Here is a 23,220-nt window from a genome sequence, read left to right as displayed (position 1 = left end):
GAGGAAGCCTGCCACAGGCTTTACTCTGTGTCCCTGTCTCCCAGGTGTGCTTGTCAAAGATGCATACTGTGATACCAGGTTTTGGAACCACTGTCTTGCATAAGTTTATTACACGAATCATTCATTTTTTAAATGGGTTTTGCCTGGCCTATTTAGATAATGTGTCACAAGGAAGCCAAACAAATAGGAGTCACCTTTGTCAGAAGAGTTTCACAGCTGTAGCAGGAACAGATTCACACGATATCCAGGTGTGCTGCACACAGTCCATTGCAGTCAGCCTGAAGCCCATCATTAGGGGCAGCTTCATTGACATCCTGAAGCAAATTTGTCCACCTTTTCAGTTCTGCGGTCCTGGTGGTGGTTTTGCGGCACCTGCACGGAGGATGTGGTCATCATGTCAGGTAACTGAGAAGAGGTGGCAGCTGCATGGTATGGAATCGTGGGGCCTTTGCGGCAGTTTGAACAGAGACCGTGGTAGTCAAGTGGGGACACAGCTCTGAGGGGCTGATCAGGAGCAAGCTTTGGGTTCTGGCCAAGCACAGCTGAAGAATGAAAGTCTGGTCATTCTCTGCAGGCAGCATCTGTCCACTCACTACAATTTTTAGCAGTAGTTTCAATAGTCAGAAGACAAGACTTCTGCTTCCAGCCATATGGAGTAAGAGGAATCAGATAAATCCCTTTCTCTTAAACAACCAGAAAACCTAACAAAATATGTGGAAGAATAATTTTAAGATCTTGGACAAGAAAAATCGCAGGACTATTATCTTAGAGAAGGGCAACAAAGTGGGGAGCTTATTGCCTGGAGTAAGTGTACAGGCCACAGCACAGAACAATGCAAAGTGTACACAGCACACTGGTTTCACTTGGGTGAGGAGATAGAGAGAATAGAATTTAGGAAAGCCAAGGAAGTTAAAATTCATGGGACAGAGTACCAAGGAAGGAAATGCACAGACAGAGAGAGAGAGAGAGAGAGCAAACCTTCCAGAGATCTACACAGGAGTCCCCTTGAGTCTTGTGCAGAGTACTGATCTACACAACCATGAAAGGAAAACAGTTAAGACCTGGGAAAAAGAGCCTCTACAAAGCACTAAGCTAAACAACTGCCTGAGCTCACACAAGGCTAGGAACATTTCTAATTTTTACCAGTTAGAGTAGAATGATTGTGTACTATACAGAGCCTTAGGTAGAGTCCTCTGAAGGGTCATGCCTTAGTCATGGGGCTAAATTAACCCTGTGCTAATGGTTGCTCTAGACAAGCCCTAGCAAAACTTAAAAAGCAAGACTTAGAAAGGACTCAGCAGTATCCTAATTGCAAGCCAGAAAAATACTCCTTAAAGGAACACCATAAAATCCAGCAGACGGTGATGTAAAATTCATAACATCTGCAATCCAATCAAAATTCGCCAATCATGAAAAGAGGTAGAGAAATATGATCAATAACTAGGAGAAAAATTAATTATGGACACAAACACATATGTAATTGAGATGATGGGATTAACAGGCCATTTAAAACAACCATTTTCAATGTTTTCACATTCAACAAAATGGAGGAAATATGAACATGATGCTAAGAAAAAAAGAAGATGTAAAAATGCTCAACTAGCCATAGAGATGAAAACTAGAGCATTTGAAATAAAAAGAAAAATCATGGGTGGGATTAATGGCCAATTAGATACTACAGAAGAAAATCTCAGGAAACTTGAAGTGGCAGCACTATGAATTATCCTAAACGAAGCAGAAGAGAGAGATAGAGAGACAGACAGAGACAGACAGAGATAGAGAGATAGACATAGAGACAGAATTAAAACTAATAAACAGAATCTTACTGAACTGTGGGACAGTATCAACAGGTCTAACATACATAGAATTACAATCCCAGAAGAATGGGAGAAAAGAGAACAGAAAAATATTTAAGCAATAAAGATAACATTTTTCAAATGTGTTGAAAACTAGAATCTCACAGATCAAATAACTACCTCCAAGCAGAAAGACCAAAAAAAAAAAAAAAAAAAAAAAGACAAGGAAAACTCAAATAAGGCATCTCATAATCAAATGCTGATAATCAGTGAGAAGGAGAAAACCTTAGAAGAATCTAGAGAAAAATGGCATATGGCAGAAAAACAATGTAAATGCTCCAGATTTATCTGCAGAAACCACAAATTCCATAAGGCAGCAACACTTCTCTAAAGTGCTAAAAGGAAAAAAAATTACAAATAGAGATTCGAAGATAAGCAGACTTCTTGTCAGACACCGTAAAATCCAGTAAATAGTGCAGCTATACCTGTAACATCCTGAAGGAAAGAACTATCAACACAGAATTCTACATCTGCTGAAGATACATTTCAAAAAGCAAGATTAAATAAAGACCGTTAACAGACAAATACGTGTTGAGGGAATCCATTATCAGTAGATCTAAAACTATCAAATATTAAAGGAAGTTCTTCAGGCAGAAGGAACATGATATCAAAATAAAATCTGGTTCTGTACAAAAGGAATGAGAACTGTCAAGAATGGTGAATATAAATTTTTTTTCTCATTTTTTATAAGTTAAGACAACTGAATGTTTAAGACAAAAGTAATAGCGATGCATTGTGGTGTTTAGACTATACATAGAAGTGAGAAATATTTGCAACATATATAAAAATCACAGAATAATCTGTTTGCAGAATATAGGAATAATTTCCATGAATTATTAAGGAAAAAAATAAGTTTCTCACAAAAGAGAAAACACAAATGGCCCATGAGCATTCCAACAGATTCTCATGAGAAATTAGAGAAATGCAGCTTAATATCACAATGAAATCCCACCTAAACCCACCAATCAGCAAAAAATAGAAAGTTTGAAAACACTGGGTGTTGGTGACAATATATGGAAACAGAGACTCATTGCCTGCTGATATAACTACTGTGTGTGGGGGGATGCATTGTCTTGGAAAATTCTACTCATATGTATAGTCTGGAGAGAAATTCTTGAGTATGTATACTGGGAGAGCTATACAAGAATGTGCATCTTGACAATCTTTGTAGTACTAAAAACTTAGAAACGTAAATGTATGCTGACAACTGAATGGATAAATTGAATGGATGGTATTGTCTAACAATGAGACATAGCGTATCAGTAAAAAACAAGCAATTTATAGTTACATGCAACAACATGAATAAGTCACAGAATCATAACATCAAACAAAAATAGCAAGTCAAGTATTGCAATACCAAAAATAGGCCAAGCTAAAAAAAAAATAGTTGCCTTTCCATCAGACCCCTTAGTATATTTATCACAGCAATATTCAAGTCCCTATCTGATGTATTTTACACTTGGCTGTCTCTGCATGTGATTCTACTGACCATCTGATTCTTTTCTCTTCTTGACTGTGGCCCCAGGTTTTTTACCACGTGGCATAACCCAAACTTTTTGTATTGTGTGCCCAGTATTGTGCATACAGGAACAGTGGAAACTGAAGAAATATTTACCTCTAAATAAGGCATGCCCTTTTTTGTCATGCCACCAGTATAGAGACCGAGTCGATCTACTCTACAGACTAGCTGGGTCTTGCCTTTGTTGCAGCTTTAGTTATTTAGCTCACTATTGGATTCAGTTGATTTGATGGAGGCATCAGGACCTTCCTTTCAGTAGGACTTGAGATCTGAGCAGTCACAAAAGCCTAGAGATCTTTGCACTATCTATAGCCTAGCTGCCAGCTCTTTGAATGTGGGATGTAGCTCTTTGCTTTACAGCTCATGAAAGCCAGGTTTTTAGGATTCTACAGAGTTCCCTTTGCTCACTAGGGCTGTTATTGGACTTCTGTATCCCAGGAAATTTCTGGCTTTAGTCTTGGTAGTGCTGAGATGATGCATTCAGTGGAGGCCTTCAAAGTCTTGAACAGATTTCAATCTCTTGTCCTGCTTGCAGTCTTCAGCAAGTGCTTCCTTGCTCTCAAGGAATGCCTGGAGATCCTCAGAGGCATCTCTCGTCATTGTCCTGCTCTGACTCCAGCCTTCTGTGTTTTACCCCATACACTCAGTGAAGCCCATGGGAATGAGTTGGTGGGTAGGTGGAGACTTGCTCTGTGTCTGGACTCCTTGCGATCCTAATTTGTCCCACCAGCTCACATGCAGCTGCTAAAAGGTTGTTGAAAGTTTGGCTGTTTTTGTGTCACTCCCATCTGTGATGGACTTCTTTCACTGTGCATTAGATATTAAAGTAGCCATGGATTTCGTCATCCTGGGAATGGCTTATTACTTCCTGGATTTTACTTCATTTAGCTTTCTTACATCTTCAGTACTCCGATTAGTTTTAAATACCAAGATTGTGTAAGTTATCTGGACTGTTCTCATTGCTAGGAATGACAACACTTGTGACTTATTAAATTATAAGTGGAAGCAAAAGATAAAATTTGAGTTTTGAAAAAGGATTCACAAACAAATCCTTTAAAAAGTTGTATGTCCTTTTACCAAATTAAAAAGTACTGCATATTCATTTTTAAAACAAATTACATGGGGGATCCCTGGGTGGCACAGCGGTTTGGCGCCTGCCTTTGGCCCAGGGCACGATCCTGGAGGCCCGGGATCGAATTCCACGTCGGGCTCCCGGTGCATGGAGCCTGCTTCTCCCTCTGCCTGTGTCTCTGCCTCTCTCTCTCTCTCTCTCTGTGACTATCATAAAATAAAAAAAAAAGAGTTAAAACAAATTACATGAAATTATACAAAAATCTCAGATACATAAATATTGAAAGTTCCTTAGTCCCACCCTCCAGACTAATCACATATAAGAGTTTAATGTAGTATTACTCAAAGTAGCAAACACAATTTGTAATCTCAAAAACAATCTGATTCACCAAGACTGATTTTAAACACAACTGTGTATGTTGCTTGAGGTGGGTTAACACTATTCATTTCTACATGCAATTAGGATAGATGGTGTCTCCAAATAAAATTACTGTCCTGGAAATTTATGAACAGCATGCGATAACTTTCCTCTTTTTTTCTCAGCGAGTCTCAATCCTAGCCTAATCTTATAACAAAATCTCATTGTAGCAAAATAACCTTGGCTACATTTTGACTGAAGATCTGTACAGATCAAAGAGAAACAGGTTAGCTGAAAGAAACTGCTATCAAATTAATGTGTATGCTTGATGGATGCTGTGTTGAGAGAACCTCTGGAAGTTAATACCACTGGGCTGTTTTATCATTGCAGAGATTGGTATGGTTAGTCAGAGCTATCTAGAGAAATACAACCAATAGGATATATATATGTAGGAACTGGCTCATGTTGTTCTGGAGGTCAATAACTCACATAATTTGCTGTCTGTAAGCTGGAGATCCAGGAAAGGCTGTGGTGTAATTCCCTCTGACTTTGAAAGCCTGAGAACCAGGGGAGCTGATAGTGTAAATCCCCATGGAAGCCAATCAGCTGAGAGGAACACCAGGAAGGGCAGCTGCTGGTGGTAAGTCCCAGAGTCCAAAGCCCATAGAACTAGGAGCTCCAATGTCCTAGCACAAGAGATAATGGGCGTCCCAGTACAAGAAGAGAAAGAATTTGCCCTTCCTCTGCCTTTTTGTTCTTCTTATGGCCTAGATACCTAACCATGTTGGCAAGGGTGGATCTTCTTCATTTAGCCTAGTGATTCAATTGCTAATTTCTTCCAGAAACACCCTCACAGACCTCAAAATGTTTATCACCTATATGGACATGTGTTGGCCCAGTCAAATTGACACATAAAATTAACCATCAGACCTTGACTGAGACTGAGAAAAGAGGGAGCCATTCACTTATCTGAAACAATTGTGGACATAAAAATATCATCTTTGCTTTGTTCATTTAAAAAAATATTTTATTTATTTATTTATTTATTTATTTATTTATTTGAGAGAGAGAGAGAGAGAGAGAGAGAAAGAGAAAGCATCAACAGAGAGAGGGAGAAGCAAACTCCTTGCTAGGTATGGAGGCCAACACAGGACCCTGAGATCATGAGTTGAGTTGAAGACTTAACTGACTGAGCCACCCAGAGAAAGAAAGAGAAAGCATCAACAGAGAGAGGGAGAAGCAAGCTCCTTGCTAGGTATGGAGGGCTCTAGCCCAGGACCCTGAGATCATGAGTTGAGTTGAAGACTTAACTGACTGAGCCACCAGGCACCCCCACTTTGTTCATTTTTGTTGACAACTTGAACATTAGGTTTATGAGCCTATTTAAAGACAACAAATTTTTTCATGAGGAACTCAAATGAATAATAAGTTTAGTATATTTCAAGAACTCTTTCTAAGAAAAATTAGAAACACTCAATACTCATGATTAAAAAGGATAGTTTGTGGTTGTGTGATGGCATGCCCCAATAGATAGTTCAGGTCTGGTGACCAAAAAGGTACATTGTTACCTCTGTTACAAAGGTACATTATTCTGTTCTGTTCCCTTCTCTTCTCCCCTCTCCTCCCTTCCTTTATTTTAAGGTTTTATTTATTTATTTGAGAGAGAGAGAGAGCATGAGCATGGGAGGGGCAGAGGGAGAAGGAGAAGCAGACTCTCTCCTGAATGGGGAACCTGATGCACATGTACTGGATCACAGGACTCATGAGCTGAGCCGAAGGCAGATGTTTAACAAACTGAGCCATTCAGGTGCCTGGCACACTGTTTTTCTTAAGGAAGAAGTTTCACTCCAATAGACTGTTTCAGTCTGTGTCTATTTCACTGCTTATTCCACTGAATTGTACAGCAAATCTTTATGGCTTATGTTACTCAATCACTCAACAAACATGTATAGACCACCTGCTATATGCTCAGTGCTGTGCTAAGTGCTGTAGGAATTAGGATAAGAAAGTAAGCAAAATCAAACACAAATTATTGCCCTTGTATTGTTTATATACTGCTTTGGAAGACAGATACTGTTCCAATAATCACAGTAAATAATATAAAATTATAAGTGGAGATAAGTACTTTCCTACTAAGGGATGTGTTTTATAAAAGCATATAACAGGAGAATCTGGTCTAGACTGAGGTAGTCAAAAAGGGCTACTTTGAATCTGAGATCTAAAGCTGGATGGAGGTTAACTAAATGAGTGGAAGAGGTCTGGTTTAGATGAAGTGAACAGTATGTGCAAGGCCACATGTCAAGTATTGCTTTAGGGACTTAAGACTAGTATAGCTGAGAGGCATAAATTGAGAGAATGATGGTTTGACATGGGACAGAGAGGCATACAGAGGTCTGACCATGTAGAGATTTAAGAGACTGAAATATTCTAGTATTTATCTTAAGAGAAAAAAAAAGCAATTAGAGGGAAGTTGGGGAAAGATGGGGGAAAGAAGCTGGAGAGTGACTTAACTAGAAAATAGTTAAGTCATTTTGAAAATATCACCCTATTTTCAATATAGGAAAGTCTGGAAGACATCAGCATGAATGTAAGAAGATCAGCTAGTAGATTTTGCCAGTAGACTTGGTGGGAGGAACAGTCTTGGTGCCAAAATCTTGTGAGTAAAGAATGAGAGAAATGAGCTATGATTTGAGATATTTAAAAGGTAAAATTGATAGAACTTGATGACAGATTTGAATTGGAGGAGGTAAGGAAGAAGGAAATATCAAGGATCACTTTTAGAATCTGACTGGATGGTGAGGCCATTAGCTGAGATGGGAAACGTTGTATGAGTCCTTAGCAGAAGATCATGAATTTAATCTCAGATATTTTAAGTATGTTAAGTTTTTTAAGTGAGTTGTCAAATAAGAAATTGTACTTACGGGCCTGGAGTTTAGAGGGAATGTTCAGACTAAATACATAGTAGTAAGGCAGATATCTAAAGTATGATGATGGAAGAAGTTGGGGGGGAAGTATAGAGTGAAAAGAGAAAAAAAACCAAAGCAAGACAAAACTATGACCAGATTTAGTTTTCCAAAAGTGCAATGTGTCTCCCTCCTCACATGAGGCCCTGAGAAGGACACAACATCACTTCTTTGATATTTCTCCCCTCAAAGGTTTACCTGATTCTAATCATTAGGAACCATGAGACAATCAAAATCAAAAGACATTGTACAAAATAACAGGCTTATATTCTTCGAAGAGTCAAGGTCAAGAAAATGAAAGGAAGCCTGAAGAACTCTTCTGGATTAAATGAGTCTAAAGAGACATAACAAGTAATTGTGATAAATGATGCTGAATTGGATCCTGGAGCTTTGTAATGGTACAAGGAAAAGTGTTAAGTGATAAAGCCTTTTGGCATAAATAGCCAATCATTTACCTCTTGATTATAAGTGACAAAAAGGCAGGAACCGTGCCAGACTTATTCCTTACTATATACTCAGTGACTGCAGCCAAAATGCTTCATATACATATATTCTCAAGAAATATCTTCTAAAATAAGGAATGCATGAATAAATAGTGTATTCTTGGTGGATTTTCAGATTTATTAGTTGCTATTCTCATTTTCTGAATTTGGTTGGCTTTTTGGCCAGTTGCCGTTTCCATTTGCTGAACATCTTGGTTCCTATAGAATTATAAGTGGGGGGAGGGTGTACTTGACCTTGCTAATCCTCCTACTGTCCCCTGTTCCCTCTCCCCTAATGACTAAGCCAATGACTTAGTCATCCCATGGACACCCCATGGACACACTCTTAAGATTGAGAAATTTTATACAGCACACAACCAGAAGAAAGGGCACTATCCCAGAAAGAGCTGGGTTTTTTCCCCCCATTGAGCCACTAGAACTACTATCTCTTCAAATTCCAACAGGCTTCCATAATCTTAACCTGGAGGACTGCATGATAATTTTTTTGTTAAAAATAAGCTAGCTGTTGATACCTGATAAGGACTATTGTTTCCTATAGATTGTGGGACCATTTTGATTCATCTGAGTGTCCTCGACCAGCACTGAACACAGTATCTCATACATGAAGAATCTTGATTATAAACATACACACACACACCACAGAGAATACATTTATTGTCCATGCACCACACTTCACAATAAAGACATTAATTGATCTTGTAAGCTTCCTATCTGCAAAACAGAAGGTGGTTGAGGTTGATTAGTAGAAACCTCCACTATGTTTTATTTAATTGTGTTACAGTAAGGGGGTCTGTATCTCCAACTGAACAGACAATTTATGCTTCATTAAATTCTCCTTTCATTTTTGCACTTAGGTACTTCAATTAGATGGCAGCTCTATTTTGAATGGCTCATTCAAGCGTGACAAGATGCCAGTGAGTATCTGGAGAAGCAATAGAATTAAAAGCCTCCTTTACATCTGGAAGACACTACCTCTCACTTCGTATAATGCTCAATTGAACCCTACAGCTCATAAATATTCATAAGTCCGAAAAAAAATCTTAAATAAATGAACAGACATCACAGAATTCCTTGATGGGAGGCTCAACTAATGCTTCAAAATTAGAAATTTATTTTTATAGAAGTGAAATGTTTGCCTCATCTGGCACAGTTGGGGACTAAGTGGCTTAGAGCTCTATTTATTTTTAATTACAGTATGCATAGAATATTAACCCTTTGGTGATTAAATGACCCACCAATATGTAAAGATTGTAAGATGTAAAGCTTACGACTTTTCATTTTCTGAAACTGAATGATATATATTTGAATATTTTCTTTAAAATAAGTTTAATTTCATTCCAAACATGAACTATGCTTTTACATTTATGTATATATGTACTTAAATTTATACAAATAAGGAAGGTTTAAACATGTGAGGATGATGTTACATAAGCTCCTTTACCATTATCATTACTTCAAAGAAAATCAGATGACCTGTAATTTCATTGGTGAGAAGTTGAGAATCTTAAATTTTTTTTCTCTTTGAAGATAATTAAATACTAAAAATATTACTGCCTCCTTTTAATGTATTTACAATATTTTTAAGTTGTTTATTTTTATGAGCCAACAAAGTCATAAAAAATAATTCTTCTGACTTATCATTTCGGGGCACATAATCATTAACCAAAATGTAGCCTTGATGACTGGATGTTTGTACTCCCTAAAGAAAAAAATTCCCATTTTGTGTGGGGTTTCTTCATGACTTTGCATACTGTGTGATCAAATACCTTCCCCAATTTATATTCTAACTTGCTGACATGCAGATTTCTTGGAATTTGAGCTAGTAGCTATGGCATGCTTCGTTTTTATATTTTCTTTTTCAAGATGGAAACTAGGGGCTTTAAAAAAGTTTAGTCACATTTTTTTGGTAGCACAGGTTAATTCCAGAAGAAGCTCAATGGAAATATGGAGACTTTCAGAGAAAAGATGGAAAAACACAGAGAAGCCAACTGAGATAGATATCAGTGATGCTCACAAGTTGAACCCTAGCTGATGGAAATGATTTGGCAGCAACCTTAAATTTCATTTTCCTCTATGGAGAGGAAAACAAGTTTGTTTTGTTTTGTTTTGCCTTTTTTTTTTTTAATGACAATTGCCTCTTCAGTTTGTGTACTATCTCATGCATGAAGCCACTGAACAGTAGGTTTGGTTTCACCAGGTCTCCTTTGGCTCACAGGAGCCCTTACTCTCTCCTTTTCTGACCCACACATACATTCTTCAAACATTATGTTAAAAAAGCAAAGAAAACCTCCACTCTCCATTTTTTGCTTTGACTCCCACACATGGCTGTTAGCCATTCTCCAAACATAGATGGAAGATAGGCTTAGAATCTTCAACCGGTGCTTTTTCATAAGATCTCTTCTCTTCAAATATTGTGATTCATTCTTCTGAAGAAAAATGATCCCCTTCCGGGGTTTTTCCTCTCACCACTAATTGGTTGTTTGTGAAACTTCCCATTTTGGCAGTAATACTCTCAAGTGATAAAGTTCACATTGATGCAATGGCCAAGTGTACAGTTAAAAAACTGACAATTTATGTTTCTCTCATGTAGTCTCCCGTAAATAAAGAGAAAAGGGTCAGAGATGTAAAAAAACAAAAAGCAAACCCATCAACAATCCTTGACTGAAGGAAGGAAGCATATGTGAAGAGGAATAAAACCATTTCTTCAATTCTTTATCACGGACTATTTCCTTGCTTTGTCACTGAGTCAACAAAGGTGTAGCCAGTGTGCTCCGAGATTTGGGACTGTTTCAGACTACAGTTTGGCCTTATGCAAGCAGGCATTCAGTAAGGACACTGAAAATTCATAATGCCTTTTGAAAATCAAGAAGATAGTTCTTCACCACGTGTGTGTATGTGTTGCAGGAGCGGACTTCTCTTTGTCACAAGAGCAACTGTTTCCAAAATGAGATCATATAAAAATTTATCTAGCATGATTTCAAAATGATATAAGGCTTTAATTTGTAAAAGAAAAATGTTAATGTAGAGGAAGAAGTACATGGTTGAGAGATTATCCAGAAACTACAAATTTACAAGAAGCTCACACTTCGGCTCTGTCGCTATTAACCTCATCTGTCTTTATAAAATAAGTTATGTTTCCTTAGAATCAACTGTAGGTTTCCTTCTAATACTAATATTTTTCATTAGATAGATCTCTATAGAGATATCTATTATATGTTGATACATATGGAATTCAATATTGGATAAGAATTATATATATATGTAATACAGATCTCTATGTAACAATATATGTTATAAAGATGCCTACACAACTGTATCTATATATATCTAGACAGAGGAGGGAATCAATAAATCAAGTTTCATAGGATTTGGATTCTAATTAACTTATTTTTGAACTAACTTTCTATACACGTACATGTGTATGAGCACATATATACACCCTGTATTGGTGCTGTTGTTCACAAAACGTTTTCGGATTTCCTTCTTCAGGAAGGCTATGTGATGTGCTTGGCCAGTAAATTATGAGCAGAAGTGGTATGTTTCACACCAAGGTGGAAATTTTGAGAGTCAGTGTTCATCTCATCCTATTCCCTTTCTGCTACTGTGGTGACCATGGAGGACATAACGACATGAAGTTTCTGTCAGTTTGGGTTCTTGAGTGATCTGGATAAGCAAAGACTCCTGACAGCCTGTGCTGGGCATGTGATAGCACCCAAGAAATACGTTTTCGTTGGCAAAACCACTGAGATATGGACTTTGTTACCACAACATAATCTAGTCCAGAAGTTGGCATAATTTTTTTGTAAGAGGCCAGATAGTAAATATTGGCCTTTTTATTTTAACAAACTTTTAAAAAATTCTTAATTTCCAGATGGCATAAAAACTAGCTGCCGACCAGATTTGGCTTGTGGGCCTTAGTTTTCCAATGCCCTAACCTAGCCTATACTGAATGTAAAAGGCATTTATCTCCTCTCTGCATCACCTTCTTCAGCTGCAAAATAGAATACAACTCTCCTAATCCTATCAGTTTCCCTGAGAGTAAAAAAAGAAATGATGGTGAAATTATTTAGAAAAACAGTAATGTTATATGCTATGCAAAGTGTTATTTCAACTTAAATGATGATACAAAGGAATACTTCCAAACAAAGACAGTTAAAAAGAAACTAATTTCCTACATTGCATTTTATTTATTTTCATGTAAATACCCTATTTCATTTTTTTTTTTTTAGATATCCTATTTCGAAGGAAGTCCTGCTATGCCATAGCCCAATACTTACCAATGTGTGCTCTGTAGATCACTGGTGCTTTCAGATGCTACATACATGCACACACAGACACACAATTAGGTTCTTTGGGTGAATAAATGTAGACAATTCTATGTACTTTTTAACATAATAACTGTCAATATCCAGGGGAATCTCTCTTCAGCCCAAGTCACTTTGGGCCGCCTCACATTGCCTCTTATTTGGTACTGAGCCATTACTAGCTTAATTGGTCAAAGTCAATTTATCCTGCTTCCCCAAGTTCTGTATATGTCCAGCTTTAGGACCCAGCTCTTGGTTTACAACATCTATGGAAAATGTGCATGGCATGCTTGGGCTTGAACAGCAGTTGTTGGCAACGGTAAAAATTAATTTCATGCTAAGGTATGAAGCTGAAACAAATGCAAGTTCTCTTGGCTTTAAAAAGAAACACCCAGGAAATAGCACAGTATGAGAAAGGCAGAGGAAATATTTTTGGTTATTTGAGTTTTAACCTTTCTAGACCAATCGGTCCGTAAGAATCAAGAGAATTTGCAGTAGCACTCTATAAACAATTTCAGGCTTTTAAAAGCAACAAATAGAGCCCTACAGAGACCTGGTCATCTACAAGAGACATTATGCTATATTGGATTGCTTCACTCTCATGTGTGATAATCATTTTGATTTGCTATGTTATCCAAACCTAATTCAGTATGCAGCCCTGGAATGAGTAACAAATGTTTCCATTTAGAAATGTATTAGAATGCTTTAAATCAGCAAATCCAAGAAAGGAGGGAATTACAGGACAATAAAGAAATTAAAAGCTAAATTCAGATATATATATTTATATATATAACATATATTTTTTATATATATCTATACTTAATTTTATTATGTGCCTGGAAAGAAACTTGAGAAATGTGTTAACTATGCCAGAATAGATATTTCTACTTCAATTTACATGGAACTGCAGAATGTTATACTCTTTATGATTTTGGTGATTTTCCACAAGATATAATAGGGGAGAAAAGTGATAGAGTATCTTTAAAGTGAGAAGTAATGGTCTATCCCATTAGTAGAAATTGCCTCCACCTAAAATGTTCTGGAGTTCTTCATGCACCCCCATCCTTTTTGCCCTGAATCACCTAAATCAAAGTGCCAGAGTAACAGCACCACTGGAAACTGGAGTCAAAAGACCTGATCTCGGGTAAGAATTTTCCAACAAATAACAGTGTGATTCGAGGAAAGTTACATAACCACTCTGAACCTGTACTTACTACATAGAAGATGTGGTTAATGATATCCTTCTCCTGATATGAAGATTAAATAACTTAATATATGTCAAGGGTTTATTACATGGTAGAATGGGCAAACAGAGAGAAGTATTGATGGTTATTATACTACTATCAGTATTTTTGTCTTCTACTTCAAGATGGTGCGTTGTCTTTCTTAGACAAGAAGAGAAATAGAGATACTTTTTAAGTGTATTTTCAAGATTATTAGGAATTTACTTTTAACTAAACTATACTGCATTTTTTTATAATTGTGAAAAACACAAATCTGGGAAGACATATTTTAGGCAAAATGATGAAAATTCAGCACCTCATTTTGTATATACCATGTGGCTATAAAACTCCTCAGGACATACTCATGCCAATTCCCAAAGTATAAGAAAGAATCCAGTTTGTTTTAAATTGCATTTGGGTGCAATTGCCAGTTGTTCATGAATTTAACTTGATTCTGAAAGTACAAAATTATCTTTAAAAAGTCCTCTATATACTTAAGTGACTGTTATCATTGGAATATCATTTTTTTTGGAATATCATTTTAATTCCAGTAGTTTTGAAAGACTGTGAGTGGTTTATGTTTTTCACCAATAATATGATTCCAAATGTTATTTTTAAAACTGTTAAAATAATAATTAATGATCAAATAATAAAACAACTAGGACATTAACATAGGCTACTTTGTATAGTGTGCTAGAAGGTTGAGTGAATGAGGCCAAAGTTACAGATTCTATTTAAGTATGATATGGTCTAGTTTGAAAAGCTCTGTTCTATAACCAGTGTACTTCTAGGCAGCCCCCTGAGACTACGGGCTTTGAGGACAAAAGAGAGACCAGGCAAAGGTGGACGGGGTACAGCCTGCATGCATACAACTGTTAGAATATAATCCAGAGCTGTGTCTTATAGATGGTAGTCAGTGGCATTTTGAGTAATATTAATCCTAACGATTCCAGTTTATTGAGTATTTACACGTTGAGGGTATAAACACACACTAGACGTGTTGACAGATGTTTTAAAAAGTTAATTTCGTTTGACTTAATCTTCGAGACAACACGAGGAAGGAGGTATTACCAACCCTTTTCCAAAGATGAAGAGAGGCAGAGAAGCTTGCTCAAATGACACAGATAACTGGTAGAGCCACAGCACTGCATGAAGGAATTCTCTTCTTCAAAGAAAGGTGCTTGAGGATGGGCCTATACAGTACTTGATGGGGCTGCTGAGCTTACTAAAGCATTGCTGTTGGCTTTCTAATATTTTTTTGAGCTATACTCTATAGTTGCTCTTTTCAGACAGCTGCATCAAAAGAAAAAAAAAACTCTGGAAGTGCAAAAATTATCTCTTCCTGTTTTTTTCCTTGGAGGAAGAAGACTAGATAATGGTGGTGATTGTGATGATAATAACAGTGAGTACTTAACACAGGCCGAACACTGTTTAGTACATTTAATCCTCCCAACAACCTCAAATATAAGATAGATATCAGTTTACTCTTCATTCTACAGATGAAGTAAAAGAGAATAAAAAAAGCCAAGTAATTTCCTCAAGGTTCCACACAACTACCAAAAGGAAGAGCTGGGACTTAGGGTAATCTCCATCTAAGGTCAAAGCCTGTGCTCTACCTCAGATAATGACAAAAATAAGCAGCAAACAAATGTTTACATGACTTGGTGGATTTGTGATGAAAATTACACCCGACTTTCTATTATTCCATCTAAATTCATCCTCCCCAGTTTAGCTCTTAATGATTTATCAATTATTTCATAGCCTAGCACATTATGCTCATAATGAAAGGTTCTTGCAGAAACATGTATTTCCTGGGACACAAAAATTCAGGGAATGGAATGTACAAGATCCTCACACATTCTTATTTAAATTCTTTTTCATCTAATTGGTGAAAAGTCATAATTGCGCTCACACTTCCCTAAGGTACCTGTGATCTACATAAAATGCTTCAATTTACTTACAGCATGTGTGCACTCAGCCATAAAAACACAACGGAGAACAATTCAAATTAAATTTCATCATTTGTTCAAATACATGTCTCTTTGGTCACACCTTCTTAATGAATGGTAGCAGACCAGCAACACAGTTACTAAGTTATTTTAATAGGGTGATGTAACGGCGTGTGAACTGTTACCTCCTGGGAGAGTAAGTGACAGATTCCAGTTCTCATTACTGCGTAGCTTAGTCTCAGACAATTCATTAGTGCCCAGTGTGGCAGCTCTGCTGAGTGCCCTTAATTTGGAAAAGAGACAGGAGGCCTGTGTGCCCAAGAAACCCTAAAGACAGATGAGCCGGAATTGAAGGCTTTTAGGGCAAAGGACTCTCTTGAGAAGATGGCAATTATTCACCTAGCTTTTCAGGCATCAGTGACAGCTCTCTCCTCTCTTTAGTCTGCGTCAGTACAAACACTAGAAACAACAGCAGACTCCTGGATTTCCCCTCACCTATGAGAAGGCAGGTGTAATGCAGATGTTTCAAAGGCACTATACAGCCGTATGACTTATTTCTATTATAAATGGCTTTTCTACTTTACAGAATGACAGAGAGCAGCAGTAGCATAGAAAAATGTGATCTATCAATGATCCTATTTTATTTTTAGGTAATGGTTTTTAATCCTCTGCACCAAACGAAACTTGCTTGGTGTGGATTGATTTAAAAATCTGATATGTGCTATTTCTGCCCTGTGTTGGTAAAGATGTTATGAAGATACTTGAACTAGCTTCATAACAAACAAGAGTTCTGACTTCTGGACAATTAAAGGTGCCAACAGCACTATTCACATACTATTAAAAAGCTTTCAATCATTTTTTTTGACTGAAATCCTTAGTAAAAAACAAGTATTATATACAACCAATACTCATATGCATATAGATGTTTGCATGGATGAAATCAATGTTTCAGTACATGTGATGTACTGTTCTATAGTACTGTACTGTTCTATTTTAATCTCTTCATTTAGTTTATACTATTCTATTGTAGGCTATTCTGTTTTTTCAAATGTTAGCTTTTAAAAGTGTTGATTTTTTTTTAAAACTGATTTCACCACTTACTAATAAACCAAAACCTATTATTTGAAAAACTATATGAAAGTACCAAGGTATTAGGGTAAATCCCTTTTTATGCTAATTTTTGGAAGAATTAAACTTTACTTATTGTAGGACATGCACTGTGCCATTACTTCACAAAATTTCTAACTTAATTTGTTCTCTACAACAAGGATAGATATTATTCCACCTCTCAGATGAAGAAAATCAAGCTTAGAGCGTAAAGAAAGTTGCTCCAGTGCACGCAGCAGGTAAGTGGCAGAGCTACAATACTGGCACATAGTAAGCACACAATAAGCAATGAGCAGATGGATGGATGGATGGATGGATGGATGGATGGATGGATGGATTATGGTTGAACATGAATCACAAACCTGTTGACTTTGGACTATTGGATGTATTGACAACTAATCCTCATTGCATCATTCCTTTCTGGATCACAGTCTAACACTATGGTTTTCAGCTATCTCAAAACAAAAATAATAGTTTTTATCTGAAAATGCAAAAGTTCTTTCTTTATTGGGAGGGGTAAGAATATAACAATAATTATAATGATTAATACTGACTGGTTACTTAGTGTGTGCCAAGACTACTCAAGTTTTTTTTTTTTTTTTACATATATCAATATAAAACAAAGTAGCCAGCCCAAAAGATTATTGAGGATTAAATTCATTTAATTCTTTGATCAAACCTATGGGACAGTTACTGCTATTATCTGCTTATAGTTGAGGAGACTGAGGCACAAAAAGATTAAGTGACTTGCCTAAAGACACACAGCTAATAAAACCCAAGACATCTGCCTCAGAGCCTAAACCCTTTTTACTCCTGACTGAAATCAGCCAAATTCTTCTTCTATCATGAAATCAAGGTTGATTTCTTCCAAAGGAAGCACACACACAAAAAAATGCTAAATGCTTTACTGGAGTGAGCCATCCAGGATAAGCTATTCAGCTCTCCTAACATGCTCATGAGTTCCTAACTGTAGAGCGTTTTTCTGAGGGTTTGGATATGGCCTACATTACCCAATGCAAATACTGAAGACTATGATTTTAGACTATCTTGTATTTTCATGTCTCAGTATTTTATAAAATTAGTGTTAAAATATATACCTTTTAAGAAATTAGTCACGATGTTATTTTTAATACAATCCAATTAAGAACTATTTGCAGTTAACAGCAAATCATTCTGCTAAGACAATGTTGGGGAGACAAAGAAATTCATTCTCGAGTATAATGAGCACCTTAGGGTTGGGGGGATCTGTGCTGGGACATTTCTTTGACAGAATTTAAGGGATTAACAGAAGATCTTGAAGAAGCAGCTAATTTAAAGCCAGAAGGCAGGTTTTACCTGCAGAGCCCACAAGGAAGCAAAAGAACAGAGACAAGAAGGTTGACGAGAAGATGGGTGAGAGTAAAGCCGAGTCCTACAAGCTAATTTGTAAAGAGACTTTCTTCCTTTGGCCCTTTATCTCCTGCATTTGTTGAAGCTTATAAGCACTACCACATAAATACAGTGGATGGAACTGGTTAGAGCTTTTATAGCAGAGAAGGCCAGTACCCATAGATATACGACTTTCCTTTTCTATCCAGGACCAGCACTAAGTCAACATTTCCTAGCCTCTTGACATTCTGGCCAATGAAATGTGGGTAGAAGCAATGTGTCTGGTCCCTAACAAGCTCTCGTGAGATCTTCTATTCTCTCCTTCCTTACCCACCTGCTGGATGACACCAGACAATCTTGTGTTACTGAAGAAGGCATATCAGGTAGGTCCTCAAATGACTGGATGGGGCAGAGACACCCTCACAATCTTCATCAGAGTGACAAGGGTGAGAAATAAACTTGTACTGTATTAGGTCACTGAGATTTTTACAGCAGCTAATATTACTCACACTACAGCAGTGCTAAAGTGTGAACACTGGTGCAAATGCTGTATTTTAAATTAAAGATTGTGATTGGCATTTAGTGTTGTAAATTAGGAATGTGGGTGTGTTATTTACACATGTGGCTGGTCTGCTCCTGTTTGGAGTCATGACTACTCCCAGCAACCACCCTGGTACAACAGAACATGTAGTCAGATCGGTTCTCTCTCCACTAAACCTGCTGGAGCCTGGTGAGAGCCCCACTACCCACCTCTTGATGTATCAGACACACATACATACCTACACATACACACAAATATAAATATACAACACATTTATTTCTGTACCTCTTTATCTTATATATTCAAATATGTATTTAAATATCTATGCTCACTCTAGCTAGCCACCTACTATTAAACAAACATGGTTCCTTCTGATCTCTCAGATAAATCCAGCTTGGCAGTTTCACTCCTGTATCTGCAACCTCTTTTCCTGACAGTTAAGAACCCTGGCTCTCAATATCACAATATACTCACTTATTTGTTCATCCCAATAATATACATGTACTGAGAATTGCAAAATGACCCCTGTGAAGAATAACTTGACCAACTAGAGCACAAGAGTAATGTATTGTTGTTATGCAGTCATGATATGGTGCCATTGAAGACAACACACATGGACCTGGAGGGTATTATGTTAAGTGAAATAAGACTGAAAAAGACAAATACCATATGATTTCGTTTATAAGTGGAATTTTAAAAAATAATAAATAAAAAGCAAAATTACACCTATAAATAAAGAGAACAAACTGATGGTGGCCAGCTGGGAGAGAAGTGAGGGAATGAGAAAAAAGGGTGAAGGTTAGTGGGAGATCCAGGCTTCTAGTTATGGAATGAGTAAGTCATGGAAATAGAAGGTATAGTATAAGGAATATAGCCAATGATATTGTGGGGTTTTTTTTAGAAATATTTTATTTTTAAGTGATCTCTACACCCAACACGGGGCTTGAATTTATACCACTGAAATCAAGAGTTGCATGTTCTACTGATGAAGCCAGCCAAGCAAGCCTATAACCAATGATACTATAAGAGCACTGTATGGGGACAGATGGTAGCTGCACGTGTGGTGAGCACAGCAGAATGTATAAATTTGTTGAATTACTATGTTGTACACCTAAAACTAATGTAATATGGTGTGTCAACTACACTCAGATAAAAAATTCAATTAACAATTAAAAAATAAGATAGAAAAAACATGATTTTCTTCTTAAAGAAAACTGAACAAAAGCATGAGGACAAAGATAAAACTCTGAATATAATTAATGAATTAACTGTGCTTCTTATAACAAAGATTGGCTCAAGAGAGCTGGCCTATTTAGTGTTGGTTTGTTTTGTTTTGTTTTGTTTTCCTGAAGCCAGTTGACAATCCTATTGGCCAATCTATGACTGCTTTCACTGTATGTTACAGGAAAAAAAGCTTCAACTAAGAATGGAGTTTAAGTACTGGATGCAGAAGAGTTAATCTTCTGCCTGCAATGTTTGTCTCTCTCCCTTCACTTATCGACATGTTAACTAACACATGAATGATTTCAAGGAGAAAAGCATTGTCTGTCAACTTTCTGCACTAAAAAAGAAATTTGATGAACATTTTCTTCATTCAATAAAAGAATCTGATTGGGGAACGACCGTATATGCCATATAAAGTAGGAATTAGACTGGTTGGTAGAAAGGATACAGTTTGTGACATTTAAAATTTCTATCTGAAACAGTCTTTTAAAAAAGGAATCTGAAAATCACTCTGGCCAGTGATTTGGCCAACTTTCTTTACCACTGTCATTGGTAATTGCTTATTGATGTGAATCCAGACACTTAAAATAACTGTGACATCAAGACAGAAAAATATAGGCTGTATCTCTATATAAACTTCCTCTCCTTCACCAATACCATTCACAACTCCCGTGGTATATAGTGTTAGTATCCACGTTTTACAGATGAGGAAAATTAAGCCTACAAAGGTTAAATAATTGCCTAGAGTTGCATATCTGGTAACTGGGCATGAGCTGGTGTTGAACCATATCCACCTGATTCTAAAGTCTGGGGTACTCATGAACACTGCTATTATTTTCATTCTTAGAATGTCATTTGTCAGTTTTTTAAATAACTGTGTGGCCATCTACTACACATTCACAATTTGCTTAACCAGACCTCTACCAAGTTACATTGAGCCTGTTGCTAAGTTTTTACTATTATGGAAAAAAAAACGCAACAGTTAAATCTTTAGAGCTACTTCTCTTTCCATCTGTGCAAATGTATTTACTAGATAAATTCCCATGTACTGTGTAGAAAAGACATAATAAAATTAACTGATTTTTAAGTTTCTGCATACTGCAAAAATAAAAACATCTTATCTATTGATAGAAAATTCAATATATCATGAGAACCTTAATTCTTCTAGTAAAATAGTTTTTTTTCTTTGTATCTAGAGTCTATCAATGATCCTAGAGACCATAAAGTGGGCAATGAAAATATAGTATATTGAGAGAGTGGTACAAAGTTGTTTAAATATGTCCACTTTAGGCCAGAATATATGAATTGTAATTTAGGCACCATTGTTTATTAGCTGTGTAACCTTGAAAACATTCTTACTATTCTCTAGACCACTTTCTCATGTGAGATAATCTAATCACTATTTTCTATAGGGCTATTTTGATCATTATATAAGAAAATGCATGCAAAGCACTTAGTAGTAGTTATGTAAAAAGTGGTCAATAAATATTCATTACCAATGTATCTGTTAGTTTTGTACCTTTGTCTTTGGTGTGTATGACATCATTTTTAGTATCCAAATCTCCAAGAGTTAATATATTATTATTATTTTAATATGCCATTATTTCACTCGTTCAACCAGATTTACTGACCACTTACTATGTACCAGGCACTGTTCTAGATGTTGGGGATACAGTAGACCCATAGAAAATGGATTCATATTTAACAGCCATCAAAGTTCTGTAGCAATCAGAATGTTTTAATGTATTTTAACTTAAAAAATAACATCAGTTAAATAATATCCTCCTAAGCAGAATTTAGGACATTTAATTATAACTCTAAAGATTTGGTGTTATTTTAAATTGATTTTGATACTTTCCTACAAGTGAAAAATGACACCACTGTTTATGGGTCAATAGCTAGTGGGAATTCTTTTTACAGCTGCCTTGTGTCATTTATCTTGATCAGACACTAAAGAAGCCATTTCTGGGTAATTTACAAGATCATTGTGTCTTTTATACCCAGGCTTCCGGATCACCAAAGAATACAGCTTTAACTTTATTTTCATTTATCCATGGAGAAAAAGAATATGTAACAAAAGTCTCAAATTTACATTTAAATTCACTTGTTTTTAAAATACCAGTTGAACAAAAATATCAATTGGTAACAACTGCAAAAAGAGGGAACTTAAATGTATATTTCACCAGAGATATACATTTTTGAAACTTCAATAATTTAGTATCAAATAGAATATACTTTTCCTTTTAGTGTCTTTCGAATCCTTCTCTAGGTCTATGCATTATTATGCATATATATACATATCTACATATATCAAAAATAAATGTATAAATACAGATATGTGTATAGACACACATACACACACATATATACATATATGTATATATGTATACCATTTTTTTTTCTCCCACACCACCAGCAGTGGTATTTAGTGGATAAGTAGCAATCATCTTATTGTTATTTAAGTCTGTGTGTATGGTTTGGAAAAGTTAGTAAGGGATCAAAGTCTGCCGGGAATGATGTCATAACAAGGTAATATGGAATCTGATTATGTGCAAAGCTGGATATTTACACAAAGAGGTCAGAAACCAGCTGGCTACATATAAACTAAAGAAAAACCAACAAACTTCCTAAGACAGTTCTTATTCTTGATCTGCTATGAACTTGCAAGCTTAGCACAATTTTCTAAGACCCAGATATCGAGAATGTTTCCTAAGTCAGCACAAATACACTCAAAAATGTTGTGTGGCTTGTTCTCCAAATTATACTGGAGGCAATAAAAAAATCTGTTTCCTTTCCCTTTGCATGATATTATTTAAAGATTATAATATTGTTTTGAAAAACTGTAGCAACATTTTACCTCTATGATTTAGGGTAAACATCCTTCAATAAAACAACTTGGAGCTATTTTTATCTCTATTTTTATTCTAAAGATTTGAACATCTGTTCAAATTTGGTTTTGGGGTAGACTCCATTGATTTGTCTGGACTATTGTCTAGAATATTGGAAGAGACAGTTATCTGAAAAGTCAGCTCTATGATTCTTTGCCTTCATCTCTTCTACCTTCCTTTTTATTTCCCTCTTTTCTTTCCTTCTCTTTTCTCTCATTTTTGTCTTCCACCCTTTCTCCTTTCTTTCTCATGACTCTAAAATATTAACAACCAATATCATAAAAGATTAGGTAAGCAGATAAAAACTTGGGTCACTTACAGTGCAAAAAAAATACTGAATTATTAA

General features: G+C 36.3%; 1 protein-coding gene across 1 annotated transcript in view; it reads right to left on the bottom strand.

Moving 5' to 3' along the window:
• Nucleotides 1–353: 353 nt before the first annotated feature.
• XRCC4 (X-ray repair cross complementing 4) overlaps nucleotides 354–23,220 on the bottom strand; it is a 274,190-nt gene continuing 251,323 nt past the window's right edge. The window contains exon 9 of the mRNA XM_055342259.1: nucleotides 354–372. The gene's annotated coding sequence lies outside the window, so the exon portion shown is untranslated. The remainder of the gene's footprint in view (nucleotides 373–23,220) is intronic.

Source organism: Nyctereutes procyonoides, unplaced genomic scaffold, assembly GCF_905146905.1.
Source record: "Nyctereutes procyonoides isolate TBG_1078 unplaced genomic scaffold, NYPRO_anot_genome, whole genome shotgun sequence".
NCBI classification, from domain to species: domain Eukaryota; kingdom Metazoa; phylum Chordata; class Mammalia; order Carnivora; family Canidae; genus Nyctereutes; species Nyctereutes procyonoides.
The sequence above is the reverse complement of the archived record's forward strand: the minus strand, read 5'-3'. Positions and strand labels throughout refer to the sequence as shown.